The sequence below is a fragment of the Uranotaenia lowii genome, chromosome 3 (assembly GCF_029784155.1).
Source record: "Uranotaenia lowii strain MFRU-FL chromosome 3, ASM2978415v1, whole genome shotgun sequence".
Classification (NCBI taxonomy): Eukaryota; Metazoa; Arthropoda; class Insecta; order Diptera; family Culicidae; genus Uranotaenia; species Uranotaenia lowii.
Window position 1 is genome coordinate 128,252,016 of NC_073693.1, and position 12,106 is coordinate 128,264,121.

At 38.0% G+C, this 12,106-nt stretch overlaps 1 long non-coding RNA gene across 1 annotated transcript; it reads left to right on the top strand.

The window, feature by feature from the left end:
• The first annotated feature begins 9,025 nt into the window (after positions 1 to 9,025).
• On the top strand, positions 9,026 to 11,679 carry LOC129756894 (uncharacterized). The gene is made up of 3 exons (XR_008739563.1): positions 9,026 to 10,375; positions 10,434 to 10,531; positions 11,007 to 11,679. It is a non-coding gene; the product is annotated as an uncharacterized LOC129756894 (long non-coding RNA).
• The last annotated feature ends 427 nt before the right edge of the window (positions 11,680 to 12,106 follow it).

Consider the following 12,106-nt stretch of genomic DNA (forward strand, 5'->3'; position numbering starts at 1 on the left):
AACCGTTACAAATGTAATTAAAGTGTTTGGGGAACGTTTGTCGACAGCCAGGAAGTCTGGATCGGGGGGACATCGAAAACCGGAAGCCGCTGAGACGACAATGAGAGTTGCCGGTAGTTTCAAGCAAAACCCTAACCTCTCTCTCCAAGATGCCGCAAATAAAAGACATACACCGTCTTAGCCGATTTAGGCTTTACAGACTGAATAAATGACGTGGACAACTTAAGATTAACATTTAACATCCAGTACCGAGATGGGAAAGCACCACTATTGTTTCCAACTGGAAAACAGCGGAGGGAGCACCTCAGGAAAAAAGATTCATTGAACCAAGCGCACGACTCTCAAAAAACATGTTGAACTTAAGTAAGCACGAACTAAGTACTTACACAGGTCTCTTGACCGGACATTGTCCAACAAAACAGCATCTCAAAAGGATAAACATTATTCAAAACGACGACTGTCGGTTCTGCGGGTTCGAAAAAGAAACTGCAGAGCATCTTCTATGCAACTGCTGCGCCCTCCTAAATAGGAGAGAGCGTGTACTTGGGGCAAAGTTAAGACATATGGTTGCATATCAGCCCTAAGAAGGTTATATCATACATCTTTGATATCATACCCGATTGGGATAAAATGCTTAGTCAGCAATCAACTGTCACTCCAATCAATAGTGCAGGTGAACCTGACAGCATATAGTAACGCGGGGTAAACACCACAATAGATCAACTACTAGTCGCAGTGGGCTCTCCCCTACAGGAAAAAAAAAGAGATGGGAATCGAACCCATGCCATCAGTGGACCTAGCGATTACCGTCTTACCACGCTAACCACTCGACCACCGAGACGTACAAATAAGCTGAGTGTATCGTCTAAAACCTTGCATCGAGCCAAAAAACGAGCCGGACTATCGACTTACAAGAAGGTAGTGACTCCAGATCGCGATGATAAACAAAATACGACGGCCAAAGCACGATCCCGGAGGCTGTACACGACGATGCTGACGAAGTTTGACTGCGTGGTAATGGACGACGAAACCTACGTCAAAGCCGACTACAAGCAGCTTCCGGGACAGGAGTTTTATACGGCAAAAGGAAGGGGAAAGGTAGCAGATATTTTCAAGCACATGAAACTGTCAAAATTCGCGAAGAAATATCTGGTTTGGCAAGCCATCTGTACCTGTGGCTTGAAAAGCAGAATTTTCATAGCTTCCGGGACTGTCAACCAACAAATTTACGTGAAAGAGTTTTTGAATAAACGTCTTCTGCCTTTCCTGAAGAAACACGGTTGTTCCGTATTGTTTTGGCTGGATTTGGCATCTTGCCATTACGGTAAAAAGGCCATGGATTGGTACCCCGCCAACAACGTGCAGGTGGTTCCCAAGGACAAGAACCCTCCCAACACGCCAGAGCTCCACCCAATTGAGAAATACTGGGCTATTGTCAAGCGGAACCTAAAGAAGACCAGAAAACTGCTAAGGACGAGCAGCAGTTCAAAGCAAACTGGCTTTCTGCGGCGAATAAGGTGGACAAGGTGGCTATACAAAATCTGATGGCAGCGGTTAAGCGTAAGGCCCGGCAATTCGGATTTGGAAAAGCGGAAGCCTAACTGAATATTTTTCCTGAATTTTATACTAATTAAACTTGAATAAGAAATTTAATTTGATTTAAAAAAAACGATTTTACCGATTTACACGCGTTTTCCCTTGACCAAATTTTGACCGTATCACCCTTTAACTAAAGTTAAATAATTAAAGTAACAAACAACAACAAAAAATAAAACTGGTTTCTTTTTTTTTTCAATTACAAAAAAAAACGTATTTTCTAGATTCAAGAATACATTATCACAATGACTTTCGTCTTCCTAGAAACAATGAAAATTCTTTCAAAAACAATGTTATCCACAGTTTCTATTAGAAAAACTGGAAGCTATAATAACCGTCAACTTTATAGTTTTGTGTTTTCAAATGTATGGGAAAAAGTTCATTTTTTCATGGTAAAAAAAAACCCCTTTTTCATGGTAAATTTGGCCAAACCCATACATTTTAATGTCGAAAACGATAAATTTAAAAGTGCCTTCAAGGTTTCATGTACGATAATATTCAAAGTGTCAACCATGAAATATATGGTAGTGTGGCAATAAAATTCATAGTTTTTTCACAATGTTTTTCTATTCGGGATGTTACTCAACCAAAGTCATAAAAAGTTAAACATTCTGATGCTGAATTTGAAAAGATTTTCTTTTTATTGCTCATACATTAATTGATATTCAAATGTATAAGCTTTCCTATGGTTTTTCACTATTTACCGCAGCAAAATGCAGATCGATCATGCATGCATGCAAATGAACATGTAATAACATGTTAGCTTCCATTTTTGATGAAATTCCAGCTGGACTCGTTCCTTCAAACAGTTTAATTACTGGAATGACTCTGCATAGTGCAGCCTGTGGGCATCAATTACGGCAAATACTGCGAAGGATGGTAATCAGAGATCGAGCACAGTTTTGACCAAGACCAGTGCCCCCCAATATGATGGTGTCAGCAACGAGTTGGAATCAATCTTAGGCAAGTTTTCCGTAGTCGATCACTTCCAGGGGCTATTCGGATTACACCCGCACTCGCCCAGAGGCTCAGCCAGCTGTTGTTGAAAAGAAAGTTAATTTTGATCCTCGACCGATGGCATTTGGGGTTTCAAAAACGATTGATTATCAGGAAATGGGATTTAATAAAAAGCTGATAATGAAAATTTTTTCAAAACTTTTTTTTAACCCACCGAAAGTTTCATGAAATAGAACAAAAAAGAAGAAATATCCTGAAAACCCATTCACAAGCGAGCTATGGAATATTCTATGTTAGTTTAATTCAAATACTACATTAAACAATAGAGTAAACAATGACCAGGTTTGGTCAAGTAGTTATCAGGGGGGTTTCTTTGCAGATCTATTCTCAAAGATAGACAAACTACAGTCAGAGAGTTGTCAGAGAAATCTATCAACTGTGATTTTTTTTTCAGCGGGTAGAATAGTTTTTGATATTTCCAAAGAATTCACTTCAGCAACTGAAACTTCGAAGTCTCTTTAGGAACTTAAATATTAGGCTGATTAGCATTCTCTAGCAACACCTACAGAAGCTGATAAGGCTTCTACATATGGTACCTTTTTAGGGAACTTTTGGTTGCTTGGGATGTTACACATGATAGCGTGTATCATTAGACTGAGTCGATTTGGGGTCATTTTTGAATTTCTCAAACCCTGGGCTCTTAACAACTTCGTTTTGGTCCAAAACTCATCCATGGTTTTTTGCAGAATTTTTAAGTAACGTTTACATGAGTAAATTTGAACTTTAAAGTTTGTATGGTAAAATTGAATATTTTGTAAATACTGAAAAATCAACATCATTTTTATTTCTCCTGTGGAACCGAGCCTGCTGATGGTTTTTGTGCCAATTTATAAATTTCCTAAAGGAAATTTTACGCTGAACAACTTTGTCGAATATCATAACTTCTTATCTTTTTAGACAAAAAAGTTATTAGCTGTTTAACAGGTGTATGTCTTTTTGCATTGATAAACAATAAATTCAATTGACACCACTACTTGTGCCCCACCAAGTATTGCATGAAAAGTGGTCTTGCAATACCTCGCTTAGCACCCAGCAGTGGTGCCAATTGAATTCATTGTTTATCAATGCAAAAAGACATACACCTGTTAAACAGCTAATAACTTTTTTGTCTAAAAAAATATGAAGTTATGATATTCGACAAAGTATCGAACAGATATCGAACAGAGAACTCGGAAGACAGTTCAAATCTTGGCCGAAGAATTTTTTTTTTCGTTCTACTCAAATTACTTAAAATCGTTTATTTTGCTTTTTGTTGAGAAATCGAATAGTTGGAATCTTGTTATTGTAGATATATCGCTTCCACTTTTGTAGCTATATGCTATTTTGGTAAGTTGAAAACAATCTTGTCATCTAGTATATTTGTTTGAATAATTCTGTTGTTCCTGCTATATGCCTTCTTAAATATTTGCTGGGAATTGACAAACACACTGTTTTCCCAAAGTTTAACATTCCTCCAATATGATAAATTAAGACCTCCATGTCGTAATGTGTTCATGAATATACCCATAAATCATTGATCGAAAAAAGACTCAACGAACTCATGTTGTCAGATAAAATGGAGCTTGTAACCGATGGAATGGTGATATCGAAAGGTAAAGATGATTTTTGGTTGGTGATTGATCTCCGTGGTCCTAATCAATATATAGGTACTGAGAACACATTTTTCTATGCCTACGCTAGAGGAAATTCTGGCTGAATTAAACGGTGCAGAACGGTTTTCTACGATTGATTTATCGAATGCAATTTTCACATTGAGCTACGTAGAGACTCGCAACATCTTAAAAAATATCGATTCCAGAGTGCGCATCGATCGATTTGAAGAAATGCTATCCCAGTTAGGAAATGCCACCCAACTTTAAAATAAAAACAGGCAATTTCTACGATAAAATAGGGGTAAACAGGTCCATTTTTCCAAAAGGGCATTTTTTGTCGAATTTTTCAGGTTTGCCACCGGCCGTCGATATTGCGAACCTACAAAATCTGACAAAAAAAAACTAGACAGAAAATGGTTGAATTTTTGTTCAAAGTTTCAAGTCAGTGTGGTCAGTGGTTTAAGGCTTACCTTTGGGATAATCGAGTGGAGCCACCGACTCAACTCATCCTCGTCCCATTTAAGCTGCCAGTTGACAAGAGAGTTCCTTCGTACCAAGAAGTAAAATTCGTTGAAGACGATTTCACGGCAGTGTTCCGAAAATCACTCATTTTCAATTAATCTTTCTGATTGCACTTCGCACCTGAACGTACAGCGGTCGGGTTTCGTTATTGATTGCTACTGGACCTACCCGATCATCGATCGTTCAATTCATCGCTAAAATACAGATCACCTCGCACGATGCTTGCTGTAAAAACAGTGCAGTACCATCATCAAATTGGAATCTCACCAATGCGCAATGCATATGGCGAATCATGTTGGTCTTCGAGTGAGTGATACATGAAACCGATCATTAGCGTATTTTGTTTGATTTGAAACATAGCAAATTAATAAATTTATTTGTTCTTATAACGTTTTTTAACATCAAAATCAAACTGTAGTTGTGTTTGTGAGGGAAAGATGTTCACTTTCGTCGTGTTTTGCAATTTTTACAAGTTCTCTTATTAAACTGTCGTCCGTCACGTTAAAATTACTGAGAATTAATGGTGTCCCGCACAACTGTTTGATTTTTCTCGTCCTGCATAAAATAATTTTTAATTTCATATAATTCAGGCAGATACTGAGTGAGCTACATTCAGAATGGATCAGTTTGTATCTCACTCATCTCCGATATGCGGTGTTTGCTAAACCGATGATTCTGAATGATGCGACTCGGTTTGCATAGCTGATTGGAGCGCTGATCGAGATTGCATACCAACCAGGCGAAACAGTTGCGAGAGGCGCTATCCCATTATACAATCAGAATGTTTTCAACAGGAAACGCATCCTGAGTGTTTGTTTTGATTGATTTTCGGAACACTGTTTCACGGTGATACGTGTCGCCTTCTATCGCCCCCACCTTTGCCAGAGAGTCTGCCCTCTCATTGCCCATTATCGAGCAATGTGAGGGGACCCAAACGAAGGTGATGGCAAAGCAACGTCTTGATAAAGCACTCAGAATATCCTGTATCTTCCCGAGGAAATACGGTGAGTGCTTTCCCGGTCTTATTGAACGGATTGCTTCAACAGAACTGAGACTGTCCGTTACAATATAGTAGTGTTCTGCTGGCCGTGATGCGACGCTATCCAACGCCCAATAAATGGCAGCTAACTCTGCAATGTATACAGAGCATGGTGACTGGAGGTTATATGAGGCGCTAGCTATTTCGTTAAAAAATCCAAATCCCGTTGATTCCTCTATCAAGGACCCATCGGTAAAGAACATTATATCAGCATCGACGTGTCTATATTAAGCTTCGAAAATTCTTGGGATCAGAAGAGAGCGATGCGAGACCGGGATTCCACGAGTTTCCTGCTGCATAGACAATTCAAACTGGACAGAAGAGGTGTCGTAGTCATGGATGAAACACGAGTTGGAGAGTACGAAGAAGGGTTTACCTGCATGGACATGATGACATGATATATAGACATAAATCTGGTTTGAAGGTTTTGCTCAAGTAACCTTTCAAAATTTACAATCACCAATGCACACTGGTACAGAACATCAATCTAATTATTTCTTATTCTCAAATTCTGCAAGTTAATTGCATCAAAGAAACTAAGAAACTAATAAAGTGTCTAAAAAATGTGATATTTGTGAACAAAATACTAGATTTTCAATCTTAAAATTGCTTCGAGTTCCACCGAGTTCCACGCTAGTTTTATATGGTAATGATTCCTCTTAATATCAAAAATAAAATCCATATTGGCTGATGGTGCGAAAATTTGCGCAATTCGATAAACTTTTCCTTGAAAATCGTTAATATATTACACTAAATGCTTTCTACAGCGCTTCAGCAATTTCAAAACACATCATAATGTACTAAACAATTGTAGATTTTAACTTTTTTCAACTTTGTTTCGAAGACTGAAAATTGTTTTGTCTTACCTACAACGTGTCAGATTAAAAAAACTGTTTTTTCATGGTTTTTATTTTAATTTCATTGTAACTCCTTAGGATGAAATTGTAGAACTTTGGCTTGTTCAGCAAAGTTATGTATTATGTTAAGATAAACAACTTTGTAGAAGAAACCAAAGCTCTAAAATGCTTAACAAAAAAGTTAGCTTTTTTATCTTGCTATTGGTGGACCCCTCGACTCTATATTTTATTTCAAAGTATGCGCCTTGTAAAACTATGCAATGTTGTCGAAGACATCAAAAGTCTATCTTTTCATCCCTGGGCGCTATTAATTTAGTTCCGCTAGATTGATGTTCTGTACCAGTGTGCAATGGGTTCATGACCTCACACCTGATGAGGAACCGGAGTGATTATAAATTGAATCGATCTTTTAGTGGGAGTATGCCTGCCAAAACTTCAAGACTCATTTTATGCATTGAGGGCATACAGCCCAGAGCGATACGGAGACCACGGTATTGAATACGCTCGAGTTTTATAAGGTGAGTTTTGGCAGCTGACTGGAAACAGAAGCTACCATATATTCCATCACTAAGAGAATAGTCGCTCGATACAATTTTAAAAGATCTTCTGGATGGGCTCCCCATCAGGTACCAGTGATTGATCGAAGAAAATTGATTCTTTGCTGGCATTTTCCATTCAGATACTCAATGTGGGCTCTCCAGGTACACTTGGAATCAAACCAAACCCCAAGATACTTAAAACACCTCGATTGAGTGATCGTTCTGTCTAGGAGTTGAAGCTTATGTTGAGCAGGTCTATGTTTCTTAGAGAAAATAACCATCTCCATTACCTGAGGGGAAAACTCAATCCCAAGCCCCAAAGCCCAGGAAGACAATCTGTCTAAAGTATCTTGTAAAGGTCTGTGCAGATGAGACTCAGTAGATCCTGTGACAGACACTGCGATGTCATCTGCAAGTTGTCTAAGAGTGCAGTCTTCAGAGAGACAACTTTCGATGTCACTTACGTAAAAGTTGTACAAAAGTGGACTCAAACATGAACCCTGCGGGAGGCCCATGTAAGAAGTTCTTCTAACTTCAATGTCTCCGTGAGCAAAGTTCAGATGTTTCTCAAAAAGCAAGCTGTATAAGATGTTGTTCAATAGAGGAGGCAGACCCCGGGAGTACAACTTGTCTGACAACACCTCTATTGAGACTGCATCAAAAGCTCCCTTTATGTCTAGAAACACTGAAGCCATTTGCTCACGTTTTGCTTACGCCATTTGTATCTCTGAAGACAGCAAAGCAAGACAATCGTTTGCTCCTTTGCCCCTTCGGAACCCAAATTGAGTATCTGAAAGGAGACCATTTGTTTCTACCCATTTGTCTAAATGAAGCAAGATCATTTTCTCCATCAATTTGCGTATACAAGACAACATCGCTTTTGGACGGTTCGAATTGGGATCTGACGCTGGTTTTCCGGGCTTTTGGATAGCAATGACTCTCACTTGTCTCCACTCTTAAGGAACAATGTTGCGCTCCAAGAATCGATTAAATAAATTAAATGCGTTGAAAAGAGCACAATATAAAGATAAATACCACGAAAAGCGTATTTGGCAGCCAGACCGTTAAGTTTTTAGGGTTCACTCTTACAGCACAAGGCTAAAAAAAATCGAGGAGGAAAAATAAGGCGCGATTAAATTTTTTCGTAAACCAACGTCTAGTTCAGAAGTGCTTCCTTCCAAGCAACAGAATGTTTCTGGTTTTTAAAATGTCCTAGAATATTCCCCAATTCGGTTGCAATAAAACACAGGCTTGTTACTAGATACACAATCAGAATCTAACTGGCGATTTATTCAAAACCCAGTTTGTTCTAAGATATGGTGTTGACACACGTTCAACGCGATTGTCAGACACTACAGTTCTCACCCATTTGAGTTTTTTTTTATGCGGCAGCTTGTGAGAAATCACAGAGCCCTTTTGAGGCTTTAACTTCTCACCGCGGGGGAAAGCTAGGTACATGAATTGGGAAGGAGTTGGACGAGACCGTAATACACCAGAGGGACTAAGCACTGGCACTCAATTGAACACTGGTTGCTCCCTGATAGGTTAGAAGGTCAGAGAGCTGTATTACGAGCAAAAGTGGTTTACATTTCATTGCTTTTGTGATGTGAAGTGCTGTGTTGTGTAATGTAACAGACAAATAATAGCCACTGTGGGCTGAGTTTTGTTGTTACGATGTCTAATGCTGTGTTGTGTAGTGTAACAGACAAATAGTAGCCACTGTGGGCTGAGTTTTGTTGTTACAATGTGTTATACTGTGTTGTGTAATGTAACAGACAAATAAAAGCCACTGTGGGCTGAGTTTTGTTGTAACAATGTGTTATACTGCACAGAAAAAAATATGGACAATTACGTGTCATTGAAAATGGTTACCTTTAAAATAATTCAACCTGTAATTTCGAAATCACGTAATTTTCAATTGATTGGTTGAAAAGTAAATGATAAATCATTTGATATTACAGCAAATGTCCTGTAACAAAAAGGAGCAGGACATGTACTGTAGCTTTACTGGTGGAAGCATTATTTTTAAGTGAGAACTTTATTTACAGGCTGGTTTGAATTTTAGGACTGTAAAATTCGAGTGATTGTGGCCAGTGTTTGTGGCACCACACACAAAATTTCGAGGCTCAACTTATTAAAAATATTCGGTTACTTCCAGTTAGCAAAAATTAAATATTTTTTTACTGTCAAGTTAGCACTTCCTCATCGAATCTGGTTGGTTGCTCTATTTGAGTAAAAATAACCCATTTGCTACTAATTTTAGTAATAAATGTTAGCATGGACACAAACCGTTGTCATTTTCTGGTTTCATTTGTTTTTGTTTTTCCTGCGTTCGGTCGGTCCGGTCGGTCGGTTCGGTTGCGATTTTTAAACGGGAAAAAAGTGATGAAAAGAAAAGTTCCACCTAAAAAAACTTCAATAGTGGACAATCGGCATTAAGGTAGGGAGCGCATCCTACCAGCATGCGAAGATAAAATCTCATCTCATCCGAGGACTTACTGGTTAACAAAATCAGAAGGTGATTCTTTTTGCTGTACCCGGGAAGTTCTGCCCAGGTACGCCGAGAAAGCGGCTCATTTGAAATCGACATGAGTGGAGAAATTTTCGATCAACGAAAGTCAAGCGGCAAGGCCTACAAAGTCGCTGGAAAGGTGAGTCCCATTTACTGTGTTCAAAATAATCGGACACCGAAATCCTTCCTCTGGGAGGTTGCTACTATAGAGAGGTAGTACCATTCGATTAATGCAATCTGATGGTATTGGTTTGTCTTGCTTCCCAAAAAACTATAATGCAGGATACGAAATCAAACTTCCGGATGAGAAAAAAAGGATAACAAATTTAGAAATACGTTGGGCCAATTGATACTAGCGAGATTTATGTAAGTTATTGATTTTGAAATCTTTACTCTACCGTTTTTTTTAGATAGAACATAGCGGATAAGGAACTGAATGCGCTGCCAAGAAAGGCGGAAATCTAAAGAAGAGGACGGAAACGCCCGAAAGCTGCACGGATATATACGTTATGATTACTACTTTCTGAGGGTTGGAATCATCTTCTGGTTTGACGAGCGATCTTCTTGCATGGAAATAGCGAAGACTAAAGAGGGTCGCAAGAAGACGGCGGTAAAAGGATAATCAAACAAAACCCTTACTGTACCAGATTCGGACCAGGCTTGACGTAGCTCTGCGGCGGCTTACAATGCTTCGAACGCAAGTTCGTATGGAAAATATCACTGTCGTTTTTATTTTGATTAATTACACTTTTATTACAGATAGTTGCGAGAAAAATTAAATGGACTAAACTAATCAGTTACCGAATCGGCTAAAATGACCAACATTGAAAGGTCTGTTGCGCAGTGCCGAATAACTGGTAAGCATTTATGTAAATTGTTTAAGCTTTTTAAAACAACTGTTTCTGAGTTTTGCAATTAATTTTCTATACTTAACCATCCTTGAGTCAATTTTTTTTATCAAAAATGTTAGATTTATAACTGGTTTCTCTAGTAGCTGTTTGTTTTTATTCAAAACATCGAGATTTTAAATTCCAAGAAATTGAAAATAAAATAAAACTAACATCAAATTGAATACGCATTCATTATCAAAATCGGCTTTTTGAAACCTGAAATTTCAATTCAGATTTAGTTTCTAAAATGAGATGGTTGTGTAAATCTAAAATTCGAAACATGGTTGTAAGTCGCGAATGCCATAAAGATGGTAAAACGACTATAATCGAAACAAAAAAAAAAAAGAAACATGGTTGTAAAATCTGAAATAAGAATCTTAATAAATATTTGATATTATTTAAAAACCATTCAAAAGCCAATATTTATTCTAAAACCTTTCAGCTTCATCGTTGAACGCAAATATGTGATGTACATTGCGGCAATCAATATTGTTACGGACAAGTACCTCATACGTGTAATGAACGGGAGGAAAGGTTTAGGTGTGCGGAGGACAATGATGGGCAACTGGACACTAAGTTGAAAACAAAATTGCAATGGTAAGAAGAATAAAATGTGATTTTAATATGAAAAATAAAACTAATGTTTATTTATTTTTCAATTTTCAGGGTACCGTGAACCAGGTGAGCAGGTTCTTTGGTTTTCATGAAACACCATCTGCGAATGTTTCGGCAAGCATAGCGGAAGCTGTCATTATGCTTCTGTGCGGTTCCATCCCCTCTTCAATTCCACGCCAGATGGAACTCAAAATGTGAAAATCTAAGTAAATCCGGCGTGTACGTAATAAATTAAAAATCAATCCAAAAAATGTATTTCTCATTTACTTATTGGAAAATCACAATAAACCTTACACGGGTAATTTAAAATCTGAATTTTACAAAATTCTAGTAATTTTATGAAATTTTCGGTTTTGCTCAAATTTATAATGAATCAAAACAATAAAATTACGTGCAGATTATTTTACTGGTCGCTGAAATTACAGGTCGCTTGTAATTACAGTTTGCTTGCAATTACAGGTCGCCTGCAATTACAGGCCTGTAATTTTAAACTTGCCTGTGAATTGCATGTCCTCGACCTGTAAAATTATGGTAAATGTCCTGCTCCTTTTTGTTACAGGACATTTGCTGTAAATTTACAGAAAATAATTTTTTCTGTGTACTATGCTTTTTTTGTGTGTACAATGTGTTATACTGTGTTGTGTAATGTAACAGACAAATCTGTGGGCTGCAGGGAGATGGCATCCCTATCCTTTGTCATTGAATTTGACAACCATCAAAATTACGGGCCCACGATTTTGTGGGCCCATAACAAACCTGACATTTTGCTGTCAAGGACCCGAACTAAATGTCAAATGCTAGAGAAGTATGGTTGATAGCACACTAACACATCAATCATTCTGATTCCTCATTGGTTGAAATTTTGACTTTTTAGGCTTCGTACTGCTTTGAGAGGAAAACACCATAAACGTCTCTCCCGATGGATAG